The sequence below is a fragment of the Pan troglodytes genome, chromosome 5, assembly GCF_028858775.2.
Source record: "Pan troglodytes isolate AG18354 chromosome 5, NHGRI_mPanTro3-v2.0_pri, whole genome shotgun sequence".
Lineage (NCBI taxonomy): Eukaryota > Metazoa > Chordata > Mammalia > Primates > Hominidae > Pan > Pan troglodytes.
The window spans coordinates 32,290,768-32,307,224 of NC_072403.2; the positions used below are offsets into that span (position 1 = coordinate 32,290,768).

The 16,457-nt window shown below is 40.7% G+C and overlaps 1 long non-coding RNA gene and 4 other non-coding genes across 6 annotated transcripts; 2 read left to right on the plus strand and 3 right to left on the minus strand.

Annotated features, from left to right (window-relative positions):
* Positions 1–551: 551 nt before the first annotated feature.
* On the minus strand, positions 552–9,106 carry LOC750915 (uncharacterized). 2 transcript variants are annotated; one of them, XR_010157600.1, is made up of 4 exons: positions 8,615–8,797; positions 7,290–7,402; positions 5,895–5,972; positions 1,639–1,939 (listed from the first exon to the last, which is right to left on the minus strand). It is a non-coding gene; the product is annotated as an uncharacterized LOC750915 (long non-coding RNA). The 2 variants fall into 2 exon arrangements; XR_680684.5 differs by lacking the exon at positions 7,290–7,402 and having other exon boundaries at positions 552–1,939; positions 8,615–9,106.
* On the plus strand, positions 4,386–4,467 carry TRNAS-AGA (transfer RNA serine (anticodon AGA)). The gene has a single exon. It is a non-coding gene; the product is annotated as a tRNA-Ser (tRNA).
* On the plus strand, positions 5,022–5,094 carry TRNAR-ACG (transfer RNA arginine (anticodon ACG)). Its single transcript has one exon. It is a non-coding gene; the product is annotated as a tRNA-Arg (tRNA).
* On the minus strand, positions 7,185–7,256 carry TRNAM-CAU (transfer RNA methionine (anticodon CAU)). Its single transcript has one exon. It is a non-coding gene; the product is annotated as a tRNA-Met (tRNA).
* On the minus strand, positions 8,332–8,403 carry TRNAW-CCA (transfer RNA tryptophan (anticodon CCA)). Its single transcript has one exon. It is a non-coding gene; the product is annotated as a tRNA-Trp (tRNA).
* Positions 9,107–16,457: the final 7,351 nt, after the last annotated feature.

The following is a 16,457-nucleotide window of genomic DNA, read 5'->3' on the forward strand; positions in this document are numbered from 1 at the left end:
TGGGTTTTAACCAAGCTATCCAAGTGGTTCGTTTGCACACTCGAGTGTGAGAACCATTTACAGACCTTACAGGCTGTAGAATGCACTCTAGACCATAAAGCACGTCAGACCCAATTACAATTTAGCGCCAACCTACGTGAGTTTTAAGGCTATTACGACAGGGGTAATGTGAAGCTCCCACGGGAACCTCTTAGAAAGACTGGGGTACGAAGGAAGGCAGAAAAGAGGTCCACACGTTTGACAAAAGTATCTTCTAACAAATACAGAAGACTGGTAGAATTAGAAGAATCACCATTTGCAACCCTTAGAAAAATAATAGACCAAAGCAACGAACGAGCGTAACGACCTTAATTAAAACCGTTAGGAAAAGGTGGTTGGGAAATAACATATGCTCATGGTGTTAAGTGCCACCCTAAAACTACTTGTCAATTGCAAAGAGAGAAATAAAGAACCTTGGGGGGCACCACTCGGTCTTCACCATCAGCAGGATATCCCTACAAGTGCCTTCTGATGTGAAGTTAGTACAGTGTAAAGAACAGCGTCTGGGCAAAAATGTTTAACCTAAATCTAATCACTCAAATTAATCACAAAAGCAATCATTTAGATTTATCTTCTAATTTAAAAGGAACAAAAATAAATTAAAAGATGCCATAAGGAAATAATGAGACAAATCCAGAATGTAGGACATTCTATGAGACAATTAGACTTTTTTGCTTATTTTGTTTTGTTTGCTTTGTTTTGAGACAGGGTCTCGCTCTGTCGCCCAGGGCTGGAGTGCAGTGGTGAAATCACGGCTCACTGCAGCCTCGACTTCCGGTGATCAGGTGATCCTCACCTCAGCCTCCCGAGTAGCTGGGACCACAGGCACACACCACCAGGCCTGGCTAATTATTTTTCTGTTTTTTGTAGAGACCGGATCTCCCTGTGTTTCCCAGGCTGGGGGAAGGAAGGGAGGAAGGGAGGAAGGGAAGAAGGGAGGGAGGGAGGGGAAGATTAAAAGATGTCATGAGGAAATAACAATAAAAAGAAAAAGCTGGGGAACTGTTCTAATGTGAAAGAATAGGAAACATAAAAACTGACTCTAAAAATATATTAGATAAATAAATACTCAGATGTTTTTAGTCACTTATTTAGAGTTTCTTTCCGTCGCCCAGGCTGGAATGCAGTGGCGTCATCACTGTAACCTTGAACTCCTGAGCTCAAGCCATCCTCCCGCCTAAAATTCCGGAGTAGCTGGGATTACGGGAGCGCGCCACCAGGCCAGGCTGATTTTTTAAAATCTGTTTTGTACAGAGGCACAAGAGAAGGGCTTGTTTTGTTACAGGTGCTCTCAAACCCTGGGGTCACGAAATCCCGCGTCAGCATTCCAAAACGTTACAGGCGTGAGCCACTGCACCCAACCAGATATGAGATATTTTTAAAGAATTGCTCGATTGTTTTAGTTTTGTTCATGATATTGTAGTTAAATAAAAGACGCATGTTTAGGCGACACATGTTTATGGATTTTGGTGTTCTATATCATAATGTCTGCAAGTGAGTTTCATATGATTCAGTAGAAATAGGTAGATGAGGCTAAGACGGCAAAATGTCAATTATTGAATGTGGGTGATGAGTATACAGATAATTGCCTATTCTTTCACATTCTTTATATGTTTGAAAGTTTTTACAATAAAAAATTTAATTTTTCAAGAAGGCTTGACAGAGGCTGTGCTATTTTTAAAAAGGCCTTGAAGGATGAGCTCTGGGGCTCCAAGCAAACACGGCAGAGGTCAGGGTGAAGAAACCCGCACCATCTGAGATAGGGCTGGTCCTTTCACTTCTCAGGAGTTCCAGGCCCCCTTGACAGAGTGACCAGAAGAGGAGCTGAAAAGGTCGGACAGATGCAGAAGATGAAGGCCTCCCATGTCATCTGCGATCTTCTCGCTAGGCCACAGGGTACCTTAAAGGCATTAAAGGAGGTAAGGGACACAGTCAGAAACACATTCTGGGTTAGTGCTAACTTAGCTTTACCTACATAATCTGCCCTCAACTACATTTCCGGTGTTATCTCTCATCAGTGCCCTTCCCAGTACCCCTCCAAAAAGCAATGTTTCAACTAGAGGGAACTTTCTTCAGTTTATCCCATATTCCTTGAGGTTTAGGTTTGGAACACTACCCTACCCCGTTTTCTCACCCCACACCAATTTGTCTCATTTTAACACATCCTTCAGATCCAGATCTGAGCTTAAGTATAATTCATTCCAAAAATACTTAATTAAGCACCTATGGAGGACTCAGAGGTAAAGAAGGTAAAACTGGAACCTTTCTTCGTGAAGCTTGGAGTCTAAGTGATCCTCCAGGCAACCACCTAAAACCTTTGTGGTTGAGATCCAGAACTCTTTCTGTGGGCTACTTACTGTGTTAGGGCTGCACTTCTCACTTGTACTCAGTTGTTTCATTGTTAACTTCTGTAATCCTTTAGAAATCTCGCTCTCCATTGAATGAGCAGTACCTAGCAAAGTGCTTGGCTTTTGCTATTTCACATAAAAAGAATTTGAAAAAAATAGGCAATTCTCTGTCTCACTACCCATATTCAAAGTGCTTATTTTTATTCTAAAAAAATAAAATTTTTGGAAGAATGAAGAAATGAATATATTATTTAAGGGATCAGGAACTGGAGGCCAAAAGACTAAGAAGTTGTTGCAACAACTTAATGAGAAGTTTCTCATGAGTACTTCTAAGTACCTAAACTAAGTACCTCATTTTAAAAAGTGGTCCGAGTAGCTGGGCATGGTGGCACGCACACCTGTAATCCCAGCTACTAGAGAGGCTGAGGCAAGAGAATTGCTTGAACCCGGGAGGCGGAGGTTGCAGTGAGCCAAGATCGTGCCACTGCACTCCAGCCTGGATGACAGAGCGAGACTCCGTCAAAAAAAACAAACAAAAAAAAGGTGGTCTGAGGGCTGGGGAAGAAGAGCCAGATTTGAGAGCTAATTAGAAGGTTGAATGGAGGGCCTGCTGGGAAGGGAATCAGAGAGACGTAAAAGGACAAGGGGAGTCTTCGGTCTTGGTAGCCAGTCTTCGGTTTTGGTAGCCAGTCTTCGGTTTTGGTATCTCATCAAAAATTTGGATTGTTGGAGGAAATTCAAGTTTGAGGAAAATGATGGAACGTTCCTTTGGGGTTGCATTGCTTTTGAGATGCCCATGGACATACAAGAAAAAAAAAAATAGGACAACTGTATATTCTGGAGCCCAGAGGATAGAGATCTGGAGTAGAGACGATTTTCAATCCATCCGCACATGAGCAGTAGTTCATCAATCATTCCTTACCCTTCTTCTGTTCATAGAGTTGGGCCATTGATGAAATACAGAATCCCTGACTTGCTCACTAATACACACACACACACGCATAGTATTGTGGTAATGGTAGTGCAGTTTTAGAACCTGGGGTTCTGCTCTTCCTTTGGAAGTGGTCTTTGAATATAATTTCAAACTATTCACAGAATATCAGATGCAGTTGTTCTTCCCCTTGTGAGAGAAGGCCCCATAAACGAAAGAGGATTTGACCAGCAAAAATATTTTTTACTTTCTAGTTTCTTTCAGAAATGTTCTTTCAGCTGGTTAAAATATTCTGAGCTTTATGAAAAGACAGAAGCCTATCTTCACTGCAGAACATTTTGATGAATCTAGATTCTGGGGTTTTACAATGATAGTTACAATTGTACTGACATTTGTTGAGCCGTTAGTATATCGCAGGCACTGGACTTTGTCAGAAAATATAGGGGATCTCTGTGGAACATCAGTGTTATTTACTGAGGATAATTTTCTTTCTTTTTTATTTTTTTAATCTATTTTTTATTTTTTTTTTACCCCCGAGACGGAGTCTTGCTCTGTCGCCCTGGCTGGAGTGCAATGGCGCGATCTCGGCTCACTGTAAACTCCGCCTCCTGGGTTCAAGCGATTCTCCTGCCTCAGTCTCCCGAGTAGCTGAGATTACAGGCGTGCAACACCACCTTGGCTAATTTTTTTGTATTTTTAGTACAGACGGGGTTTCGCCATGTTGGGCAGTTTCAAACTCCTGACCTCATGATCTGCCCGCCTTGGCCTTCCAAAGTGCTGGGATTACAGGCGTGAGCCACCGCGCCCGGCCTGAGGATAATTTTCTTACTAGGCAAAAATATGAGAATTGTAAAAGTTGTTGAAACATATTCCTGATTTGCATTATAAAAAAGACCCAAAGAACATTCTTAGCGTATCATGTATGTGCCTGAATTTGAAGTTTGTTGATTGCTTCCAAGTTTTATTCTTAAGATACGAATTCAGCTATTATTATATCCCTAATAAAAGGAGTACAATATGTGATGTATGGAAACATGTAAGACATTTAATGAGAGCTTTTAGTACCTGTAGTCGTGGCCGAGTGGTTAAGGCGATGGACTAGAAATCCATTGGGGTCTCCCCGCGCAGGTTCGAATCCTGCCGACTACGGCAGTGGGCTTTTGCATCTTCAAGCAGGTTTCATCCGACCGATCGACATTTCACATGTAAAAAGGCTTTCGATCTTTTACAAGTTAACATCAAAATTTGCATCTTCAAGCAGGTTTCATCCGACCGATCGATATTTCACATGTAAAAAGGCTTTCGATCTTTTACAAGTTAACATCAAAATGGATTTCTTGGGGATTCAGGGCAGGACAATTTCAATTTATGTCTCAGAGGTCCTCAAAATGGATTTCTCATTGCCCAAAGTAAACCTTATCTCTGATCTTTTACAAGTTACATCATAATGGATATTTCATTGTTCAGGAAGGAATCATTGTGCACAAGGATGGATTTCTCATTACCCACGAAGGAATCATACTTCATGAGTAAACCAAGCCAAAGGAACAAATAAAACTATATTTTGTTTTAATTGGAGGGTTTTGGGTTCAAAATCCTTATGATCAGAAAGAAATAAAATTTCATATATTCATGTATAGGAGGACGCGGTAATCCCAAAACGTTTTTTTCTATAGGTATAACGCCTGTCTTCGTTCATCGGAGGGCCAGTGGCGCAATGGATAACGCGTCTGACTACGGATCAGAAGATTCCAGGTTCGACTCCTGGCTGGCTCGTTTAGTTTTGGTGGAAACTTTGAGGTTTACATAAATGCCCCTTCCCTGGGCACTTATATACATTTTATGTATTTTATTATTTTAATTTTTAAAAGAATTACACAAGATGACAAAAATTTTTATAATATAGACTCCAGCTTCAGTTCACTATTGTTTTACATACACAAGAGTTTTGTTTTTTTTTTAAATCACATCACTAAATTGCTAAGTTTCAGAACTGACCAATTTTCACATTGCTTGATAAAACTTAATACAGGGGAATTTTTTTTTCTTTTTTTGAGATGTATCACTGTGTCGCCCAGGCTGCAGAGCAGTGGCGCGATCTCAGCTCACCGCAACCTCTGCTTCCTGAGTTCAAGCGATTCTCCTAGCCTCAGCCTCCAGAGTAACTGTGGATTACAGGCATGTGCCACGACACCCAGCTAATTATTTCTGTATTTTTAATAGAGAGGAGGTTTCGCCATGTTGGCCAGGCTGGTCTGGAACTCCTGATCTCAAGTGATCAGCCCGCCTCGCCCTCCCAAAGTGCTAGATTACAGGCGTGAGCCACCACGTCCGTTTGGGAAAACCTTGTGTCATTCTGTGAGAGTTACGATTGAGAATTCACAAACAGAAAATTTCTAGATACAAACAATTTTGGTTTCTTTTCTATCCTTTTCGCATACACATAATTTCAAGAATCACTTGAAACAAAAATCAAGTCTCTTCTCTGCTCCCTGTCCTCTAGCAATTTTTAAAGTTATTGAAACATATTCCTGATTTGCATTATAGAAAACACCCAAAGAACATTCTCAGCTTACCACATATGCGCCTGAACTTGAAGTTTGTTGATTCCTTCTAAGTTTTGTTGGCAGGACGTGAACTCAGCTATTAAATTCCTGGTAAAGCGAGAGATACAATATGTGACATATAATAACATGTACGACGTTTAAGAAAACTTTTGGCACCTATAGTCATGGCTGAGTGGTTAAGCCTACTTTCTAAACATTTAAATAGCTTATTTTAAAATTATTTACCTACATATCTCTAAATAATATGTTTGTATGGTCCTTCTGTTGACTTTATGTAACAGGAGTAACTGGTTCACTTTCTTCTTCACACCCCAGGACCCCCGACACACACATGCTCCCTTTCTAAGTCTGCTCATATGGTTATAGCACAATACATGATACTTTAATATTTGTAGCTTAAAATATGACAACTTTATAAACATAATTCAACAAGTGGGCAAAGAAATACATTGTTAAGTTTTCCTTTCCTTGCAATTTTTATTTTTCCCCGGCATTAGTACATAATTGTCTTTTCTTGTTGTTTTACTGCTTAAGCTTCTAGACACTTTTCATTAATTCAACCCCAAGCATTTCGTCAGTTGTCTAAACATTTCTCCAAAAGTTCAAAAGCTTTGCACAGTCTGTAGATTTCATCCTACTGTAAACATGTCTCCTTATGCATCTGTATTAGTTTGAGTAAACAGAAAAATAAGAACAGGAAAAAAAGTGTCACCTACAGCCTGCTCAAATCTGGACATGTTACTATATGTCACATATGGTACCTCTCATTTTACTAGGGATTTAATAATACTAGGTGAGTTCGTGTCCTACCAATAAAACTCGGAAGGAATAGCTGAAATAACTTTTGAAGTTTGCTGTAAATGTTAGTGTTTGTAATTATGCAGAACGGCGGTTTAGACTTTTTTCTTTGCTCTACCATTGACTAGCTGCATGACTTTGGGCAAGTTAGTTAACCTCTGCAAACCCCAACTTGCAGACAAACCCCAATTTGTCTCATTTGTAAAGTAAGAGTAATAGCAGGTATTTACTTCGTAGAATTGCGAGGAATAAATGATTCAGAACTTGGAATAGTGCATGGTATCTATTAACTGTTCAAACAATCTAAGCTAAAACTACTGCTTTTGTTATTTTTAATCTAATTAGGATAGTAATGTATTGCAACCAGAGATACAGATCTCTGAGAGAGGTGCAAATCAAAATAAGTTCCCTTACGGTGTCCATGACAATTATACCAATTTCCTCCTCCAAGAGGTAGATCTATTTTTGGAAGGGGGAAAAACAAATCCACAAAACACTCCCTAGCAGAGGATGGTTTCGATCCATCGACCTCTGGGTTATGGGCCCAGCACGCTTCCGCTGCGCCACTCTGCTACACGAGTAAGAAATCCCAGAGCTAATAGTCACCTTTTTTCTAGCGTGTCAAGTTTCCAAATCGCAAAATTATGTCTTCTCTCTTTTTTTTTTTTTTTTCCAGAGCAGTAATCTGTTCGTAATATGGCCAAAGGCTTAGACTACTACTAAGAAAAGAGTTAAAAAGAAATAGGAAAAAGGTTATTTTAGGTACACTTGTCCGATGTAATGTTTGTCACTGTGTATTGTGTGAATGTGTACAGTAAATACATAAGAGAAAATCTGCTAATATTTCAAATGTCATGTTTTAAAGTCATTGTAAGTTATAAAAATTTAAACACTTCTGAAGAAATAAACGTACTTTTCCTTTTTTCCATGTTGTAATTTGCTAATTCATAATCTGTAGGGGGTCTTGAGCCACATGTGGGGAAAAAAACGGCACATTCATGCACATTTTCAGATAATACTATAAGGGGGTTCACGGAATATCTAGCCTTCTCTGATGTAATGGTTCATTCCCTGTATGAATTTGAGAAAGTAACTGCATTCAGGTTTTCTGCCTCTGGAAATCAAGTGACTTCTTCCGTGATTTGCAGGGAGGGTTGAGGAAATCGCAGAGATCCAGGGAAGTTCTATGGAATCGCTTTAGCCTGGAAGAGCTGATCCAAATATGAAGCAGGTAAGCTTAGGTCATCCACTCAAACCAGACTACGTCTCTGCGAAGATCTGCTAAGCTTCTGAAGGTTGGAGAGACAGACATGGATGAAAAGATAAGGCCGCGGGCGTGGGAGTGAGTATGGAGAGAAGTCCAGGAGGGTTTAACAATAGGGATGAGTTGCTGAAGAGTATAATTCAGAATGTTTGCAATAAAAGAGTGAAAACGTCTCCATAAACCCGGAAATAAGCCCCAAAATACCATAACATATTCCTGTATATATCTGCCTACTAAAAAAAGAGAAGGGGATAGTTTTGAGGAGGCTAAAGTAACTGAGTATACAAGTGCCTAAGAGAAGCAGGAAAAGCAACTTTTTTCCCCCTGTAATATGTAATGTACCCCCCGCCATACAGTTATCTGAGCCAGCAAGCTAAAAACTGTTGACCCCGACGTGATTTGAACACGCAACCTTCTGATCTGGAGTCAGACGCGCTACCGTTGCGCCACGAGGTCTCCGGGACACTCCCTTTTTATTTACCTGTCAATCTGATTCATGAAAATAATTTCGGTACTGGTGAAGACCAGGCAGCTATTAACAGATACAAAATAGTGCCTAGCTGCTTCCCTCTCGGTAAAATTGCTGTCCGCCCAATCACTGATTTTCTCTGCCTCCGAATTGCTTCATTTTCACCTGTTCTTGTTTATATTTCATTCCGTTTCTTACCTAGTTTTCCCTGTATATTGCAAATATAGACGTCTTGGGAGTTTCGTTGTTTTTATCTTTATAGAAATACATTCTGTTGAAGGTCAGTCGCTTTGGAATGGGGTTGTAGAGAGGAGGTAGCGAAGAGGGAATAATGAGGATCCTTCCTCTCCCGACTCCTCATTAAGGAACGCTGATCAAGGTGAGTTTTAAATTCGTTTCCAAAGTTCACTGCAGGTCACAACCAGTGTTTCCGTTAACGAATTCACGCGGGGGCTGGCAGGTTGTTTGTGCTGCATCTTTTCTGAGCGATAACGGCGCCTCCCTGTAGCCTCCGTTCTCAGCTGATGAGAGAGTTGATTTCACACCCCGATAATTCTTCAAAATCAGACCACTGGACCTGAAACTGACCCTAAAAAGAACAAGAAATCCTGTCATCAGGAGTGAGTGGGTTATTCTGGCACTGTGCTTTGTTTGGCTGGTTAAAGAGCCTGCCTTGGGTAACCAGAGATCGGAGTTTTCTAAAGTCAGCGGGGTTTGTCTGGGGACCCCGAATTTACATACAGACGATCTCCGCAAATAGTGCAGGGGCCGCTTTGAACTCTTAGGAAAAGATATTCCAAAAAGTGGTCCCCTGCTATAAAACACTCATCTTTCTCTGAAAATTAAGGACCCCCCGCCTCGCCCCACCCCGCCCCCCATTTTCCCCCGCCTTGCTGTGGACTAGAGAAAGGTTTCCCTGTCTTAATTCTGAAAAACTGTCCAAAGCCCAAGGGCTCCAGCTGGCAATTGTTAAGGACCATAAATCCTAAATTGAAGGAGTTTGTGTTTGACCTGTAGATATCAGAGTAGCTTTGGTAGGTTGTGTGCTGTTATTTGGCTGTTAACAAGCTAAGGTCATTCTACGGGGTCGTGAAAAGAGATTAGGGGGCTTGGGTGAGGGGTGCGTTGGGAGTCAGAAGCAGTGGGCAACGAAATGAACGGGCGTTTCAGAATATAAATAACCAAGGGCTTAGGAGGATCTGCAGCAGCTTACAGAATGAAAGGATACTCCAGATTTGGTGTTACCAGAGAATCCTGTGTGATCTGCTGTTGACTGAAAGTTGAAATACATACTTTTCTCATCTATAAAATTGTGATAATAATATCCACCTCATAGGACTGTTGTGAGTTTATTTACGTATTGTGCGCTAAAAGAGTTTATACATGCTTAGAAAGATGCCTGGCATATCAATTGCTCTCAATAAATGTTAGTATCACTATAAAGTTTGGTGAAATTCTTATTTGTTTTTTGTTTTTGTTTTGTTTTGTTTTTTGTTGTTTTTGTTTTTGTTTTTGTTTTCAGAGACAGGGTCTCTCTCTCTCTCTGTTACCCAGGCTGGAGTGCAGCGGCTCCAACACAGCTCACTGAAGCCTCAACCTTCAGGGTTCAAGCCATTCTCCTGCCTCAGGTTTCCTAGTAGATGGGACTACAGGGCCACCACTCACAGCTAAAGTTTGGTGACATTCTTAAATGCATTTGGTGTAGCCTCATTCAGCAGAGAGTGTAGTAAAATTTACATTTATCAATTCTTGATTTCTTCCATAAATTTACATTTTGGTGTTAGCAAACAATTAAATACATTTGCTCATTTTAGATGTTAGAATTTTTCTGTAATGAGGATAACAAAAAAAAGTAGTAATAATGGTCATCATCCCAGGTTGCAGCTAAAATTGGACAGGACATTGACAGCATCCAGCTGTGGAGAAACCTGGAAATGAACACAAATTCAGATCAGCAACTGGAATGAAAAACTCAGTGAAATACTTTAACTTATAGAAGTTTATTCACTCATTTTAATTGATATTTAAATCTGCTGTGATTCACAGCACAGCCGATTGTCTGGTTATTTATAATGAATTGTTTTTAACACAGAAGCTAGTCTGGGCCCAGCATGGTGGCTCAGCTCTTTGGGAGGCTGAGGTGGGTGGATCACTTGAGGTCAGGAGTTCAAGACCAGGCTGGGCAACATGATAAAACCCCATCTCTACTAAAAAATACAAAAATTAGCCGGGTGTGCCTGTGATCCCAGCTACTTGGGTGGCTGGCTGAGACACAAGAATCACTTGAGCCCATGAGGTGGAGCTTGCAGCGAGTCAAGATCACGCAACTGCACTCCTGCCTGGGCGACAGAGCGAGATCCTGTCAAAAAAAAAAATATGAAGGTCTGTTTCTTTTCCCATCAGAAACACAGCCAATCTACATTTCCCAGCCTCTTGCAATTAGATGTAGCCATGTGGCTGAGATATGGACAATGAAATGTGGGAAGAAGTCTTGGTTTAGGAAAACTTCTCATGAGTGTTGCTTTCTCTTTCTGTTGGTCAAATGCTGAAGATCCAGTGAAGAACTCCATGATCCTAGAGCCAAAGCCGCTCAATGATCTCTTGGTGATCACTGGTAAGACCAACCAGAAAACCTGCATTAGATGTTGCCTGAGGGGAAAAAAGACATTTATTGAGTTTAAAAACTGAGACTTATGGTTATAGCTGTGTTATAGCAACTCCATTATATAGTAATGCAAGTGTTAAAGCTAATGGTATCACTAGCTATTCATAATTAATATAACAATGCTTTATTTCTCCTTGCTCATTTGTCTCCCATGTTTTAGTGCATAAACTAATCTCATAATTACAGCATTCTCATAAAACACCATGTAATAAGGTAACTAGAATCATTAACACATACATGCTAAACATATGGCAGAAAATAGAATTTTCCAAAATTCTAAAAATTATTACCTCATTTAATAATGCATCATTGTTTCGTAAATTAATTAGGATATCTCCCGCACTTTACTTTCTCACCCTAAAAAACCAAGCTGAGCAGAAATATATAAATAGATAATACTCTTTAGTAAATGCAATACAAGGCTGGGCGTGGTGGCTCACACCTGTAATCCGAGCACTTTGGGAGGCCACGGTACGCAGATCCCTCAGCCCAGGAGTTTGAGACCAGCCTGGGCAACTTGGCAAAACCCCATCTTTACAAAAATTAGTAGGGCATGGTGGTGCACAACTGTAGTTCTAGCTACTCAGGAGGCGAGGTAGAAGGATTGCTTGAATCCAGGAGGTCAAGATTGCAGTGAGCCAAAATCGTGCCACTGCACTCTAGCCTGGGTGACAAAGTAAGACCCTGTCTCAAAAAGAAAAAGAAAAGAAAGAAAGCTGGGTGCGGTGGCTCATGCCTGTAATCCCAGCACTTTGGGAGACTGAGGTGGGCAGATCATAAGGTCAGGAAATCGAGACCATCCTGGCTAACATGGTGAAACCCCATCTCTACCAAAAATACAAAAAAAAAAAAAAAATTAGCCGGGTGTGGTGGCAAGTGCCTGTAATCCCAGCTACTCAGGAGGCTGAGGCAGGAGAATCACTTGAACCTGGGAGGCGGAGGTTGCAGTGAGCTGAGATCGCGCCATTGCACTCCAGCCTGGGTGACAGAGTGAGACTCCGCCTCAAAAAAAAAAAAAGTAAGCACAATACTACCCTAAAAATGTTATATTAATGTGAACTTCGTTCTAGGTACAATCTTATTTTAGCCTGACTCAGATTTCTTCCCAATCTCATCAAAGCAAAGATGTTTTTTAATTTAATTTTTAAGAAATTAGTAAATTTCAATCCCACATTTATATTTTGTTGAGCTCCTTACTGTCTTGGTCATTCCCAGATGGGTGTGCTGGTAAATGTTTAACAACCAGCTCTTGAGGGAAAGACACTGTCTTAGCAAGTAGTGCTTGCAAATTCTCTCACCATAACTGATTCAAACTACAGATGCAGAGTCACTGAATGTGAAGTTGGGAAGAGATGTGCATAACTGGCTCCTGTGAGCCAGTACAAGGGGCTCTATTGTACCACCAAGGTCTAGTCTATAGTTTTCTCAACAGTAATGACACTTAGAAGAAACTAATTGTCTTAGTCTGTTTGTGTTGCTATAAAGGAATAACTGAGGCTGGGTAATCTTAAAGAAAAGAGGTGTATTTGGCTCATGGTTCTGCAGAATGTACAAGAAGTATGGCACCAGCATCTGCTTCTGATGAGGGCCTCAGGAAGCTTCCACTCATGGTGGAAGGTGAAGGGAAGCCAGTATGTGGAGGTCACATGGTGAGAGAGAGAAAGTGAAAGAGGAGGAGATGCCAGGCTCTTTTTAACAACCAGTTCTGTGAGAACAAAGAGTCAGAACTCACTCCCTCCAGTGAGAATAGCACCAAACTATTCACGAAGCATCCGCCCCCGTGACCCAAACACCTCCCCCAAGGCCCTGCCTCCAACATCGGGATCAAATCTCAGCATGAGATTTGGTGTGGTCTAACAAACCATATCCAAACCATAGCACTGACATTTATTAAGCATTTATGTGCCAATAATATTTCTCTGAATTTTTATATGCTGACATATAATATATTCCATCTTTACAATAAGTCTGTGAAGTTGGTACTGAAAACATAAAAAATTGCCCAACATCTAGAAACTAAAAGCTAGGACAATTGAACACACACAATTTTTACACACAAAAAAATTGTTTTTGTTTATCTTGTTGCATAGTATAAACAATGATCAGACAAGGCCGTTGTGTTACCTGAGATGGAACAAGATGAAGACAAGATCACTCCGTAACTATGTATGACACAGGAAAGAAATAAGGACACTCTACATCCATAAAAAAAAGTAAATACCCCTTTTGCAGGATAGTAGAGTGACTATGATTTCTTACCAATGACATCCCCAGCCCCACTTTAATTCTTCTCCTTCCTCCTAGATAAAAATTCAAAAAAGTGACTCACACTGTTACTGAATTGCTCCACTTCCTGACCACACCCAGTCCAGAGCTGATATTTGATTCCCTTACACTCTCCTTAGAATAGTAAGCTTCTCCAAACTGTTCCACTAGTGTTCATTCTCTCTTGCTGTAGCAAGTTTAATAAACCTAGCTTTGTTTGACCACAGGTGTGTTCCTAGAGGTCTTTGGTAGCAGACTTTAACAGTGTCAGTAGTTTCATTTTACAGAAGAGAAAATTAAAGTTTAAACTGAAGAGTTAGGGAGCCTGTTGTTTGAGATAAGATTTCATACAAGAGATCACTTTACCTTCCTGCAAGGAGCAGATGACCTAGGCTGAACTTATAAGACATTGTCACAAACAGCAAAATGAACTGGCTGCCAAGATAAGGATTCACAGATGGGTAACCCAGAGATGAGCCACAACAGGAAGCTATTATCACCCCTGAGGATGGAGGGGCAGTGGGAAGAGGCCATGTTAGAGCCCAGAGTGGGAGGTAGAAGGGTGACAGTGGTCTGCAGAAAATGACCATCAGGAGCTAGAATTCCAAAGGGAGAATCTCAGACCTTGGAATGGATGCAGCTATTGCAGGCAATGCTACAGGAAGCAGAAAGAAAGAATATCCTGGCCTCAGGGTTCCTCTTGAATTCCAATCTTTTGTCATTCTCCCATTGGCTAATCCTACCCAGAAGCCAGAAGGCAAGGATGTTCAAAGCAGAAGAAGGATGGGGAATGAATCTGACAACAAAAAGCCAACCTGATTTACAAGACAACTTGATTGACACCTCCCAATTATGATCAAAGTATTAAATCTACTGAAAATGTTTTAATGAGGTCGGGAGCATGCCTGTAATCCCTGCACTTCAGGAGGCCAAGGTGGGTGGATAACTTGAGGTCAGGAGTTCAAGACCATCCTGGCCAACATGGTAAAACCCCATCTCTACTAAAAATACAAAAATTAGCCAGACATGGTGGCACGTACCTATAGTCCCAGCTACTTTGGAGGCTGAGGCTCAAGAATCACTTGAACCCAGGAGGTGGAGGCTGCAGTGAGCCAAGATCATGCCATTGCTCTGCAGCCTGGGCAACAGAGAGAGACTCAGTCTCAAAAATAATAACAATAATAATAATAATAAATTGATAGTAATAAAAATGTTTTAATGAATGTATAAATTAGTCTTCTCATTAGAGTTTGCTCTTTGAACTAATTGCTTCTAATATGCAGTTTCTAATCATAAGAACTCCAATATAACACAGGGTTATATTTAATATGTATTTATAGAAGTGCCTAAGTTTTATAGCATAAAAATCACAGGGAACAACAAATTACAAATATTCAATTTAAAAAAGTTTTCTTTTCTTTTCTTTTTTTAGACTGAGTCTTGCTTTGTTGCCCAGGCTGGAGTGCAGTGGCACAATCTCTGCTCACTGCAGCCTCCGCCTCCTGGGTTCAAGCGATTCTCCTGCCTCAGCCTACTGAGTAGCTGGGATTACAGGTGCGCACCACCTCGCCCAGATAATTTTTGTATTTTTAGTAAAGACGGGGTTTCACCATGTTGGCCAGCTGGTCTTAAACTCCTGACCTAGTGATCCACCCACCTCAGCCTCCCAAAGTGCTGGGATTACAGGCGTGAGCCACCGTGCCCAGCCAAAATGTTTTCTTTTCTAAGACATAATTATCAAGTATATAAAACATTCCATATCCCAGATATAAAAACAGTAGTAATTCACTTATGAAAGAGTGGCATTTTGATAGTAGGACAGTTTGATGGTTTGATAATAGGATTTTTGTTGGTTTGTATTCAATATAAAGCACTTTAACAAAAAAGCCAGGCCATGATAAGTTAAAAGTCAATTCTTTCACTAGATTTCCTTGCTTTGAGCAAAAAACGTTTAAAAACTTTTTTTGTAGATTTGAAAAACCAGGCCACAGAAAACATCTCAAATATCCAACAGTCCTTAGGGTAGATCAAGGGTCAGGAAACATGCCTGCAGGTCAAATGTGGCCTGCTACCTGTTTTTGTATTGCCTACAGCTGTTTTTACATTTTTAGATTGCTGAATATAAATTAAAAGCAGAATAATCATCTGTGCCACATCAACATTATATGAAATTCCAATTTCATTGTCCATAAATAAGGTTTTATCGGGACACAGCCATGTCCATTCATCTATGGCTGCACTACAAGATCAGTTATGAAAGACACAGGAGGACCTGCAAAGCCAAAAATGTAGCAGAAAATATACAGAAAAAAAGAGTTCAGGCCCCTGCACCACAGAAAGGTGTTTTCTTGCAGACAGAGGCAGCTGTTCCCCTCGGCATCAGACGCATCTCCAGAATTTCTTTCTTATGGGATTAGCACAGGTATCGGTAAGCAGAAAGATTCAGAAACTTCCAACACATACTGTTGCCCAAGGCCACAGCGTGTGGGAGACCTGAACTTGGGGTGGCCCCTAGTTCCAGCTGACTCCTCTGCTTGTCAGCTTCACTCCCTCTGCTCAGGTTCCCAGCTGTGACTGGAGGCCCAGCTGGAGCTCTGTGCTTGGGCTCCACAGTCCCCGTTGTATACTTATAATAGTATGATACATTCCTTTTTTGTTTTCCTTAATTGAGTTTGAGTTGCATTGTTAGAAACCAAGTATTAGGATATGAAAGCTCAACTTTTGTGTATGTGTATGTTACTTTAGAAAAAACATTCTTTCCATTTTGCAGGGAGGGTAGGCCACCATGTTCTTAATCAGCAGGAAAGTAAACAGGCTCTTTTGTGGTTCTAGATGAGTGATCCATCCATCCATTCATTTATTCATTCAACAAATATTTATTGTTGGCCTAATGTGTGTGAAGCACTTTTCTAGACCCAGGGGATACTACAGTTAACAAACCAATTAAAACAAATTCCTCTGTTCGATGTTACTCTGCCTGGATATGATCCTAGGGACAATCGTAGCCATCTTGTGACCATGAAGGGAGCTAAGCTGATGCATTGCATTAACCTTGCAAAATGTAAAGATGGAAAGAACCTGGGTCCTTAATCAGGATATATTGGAATTGTC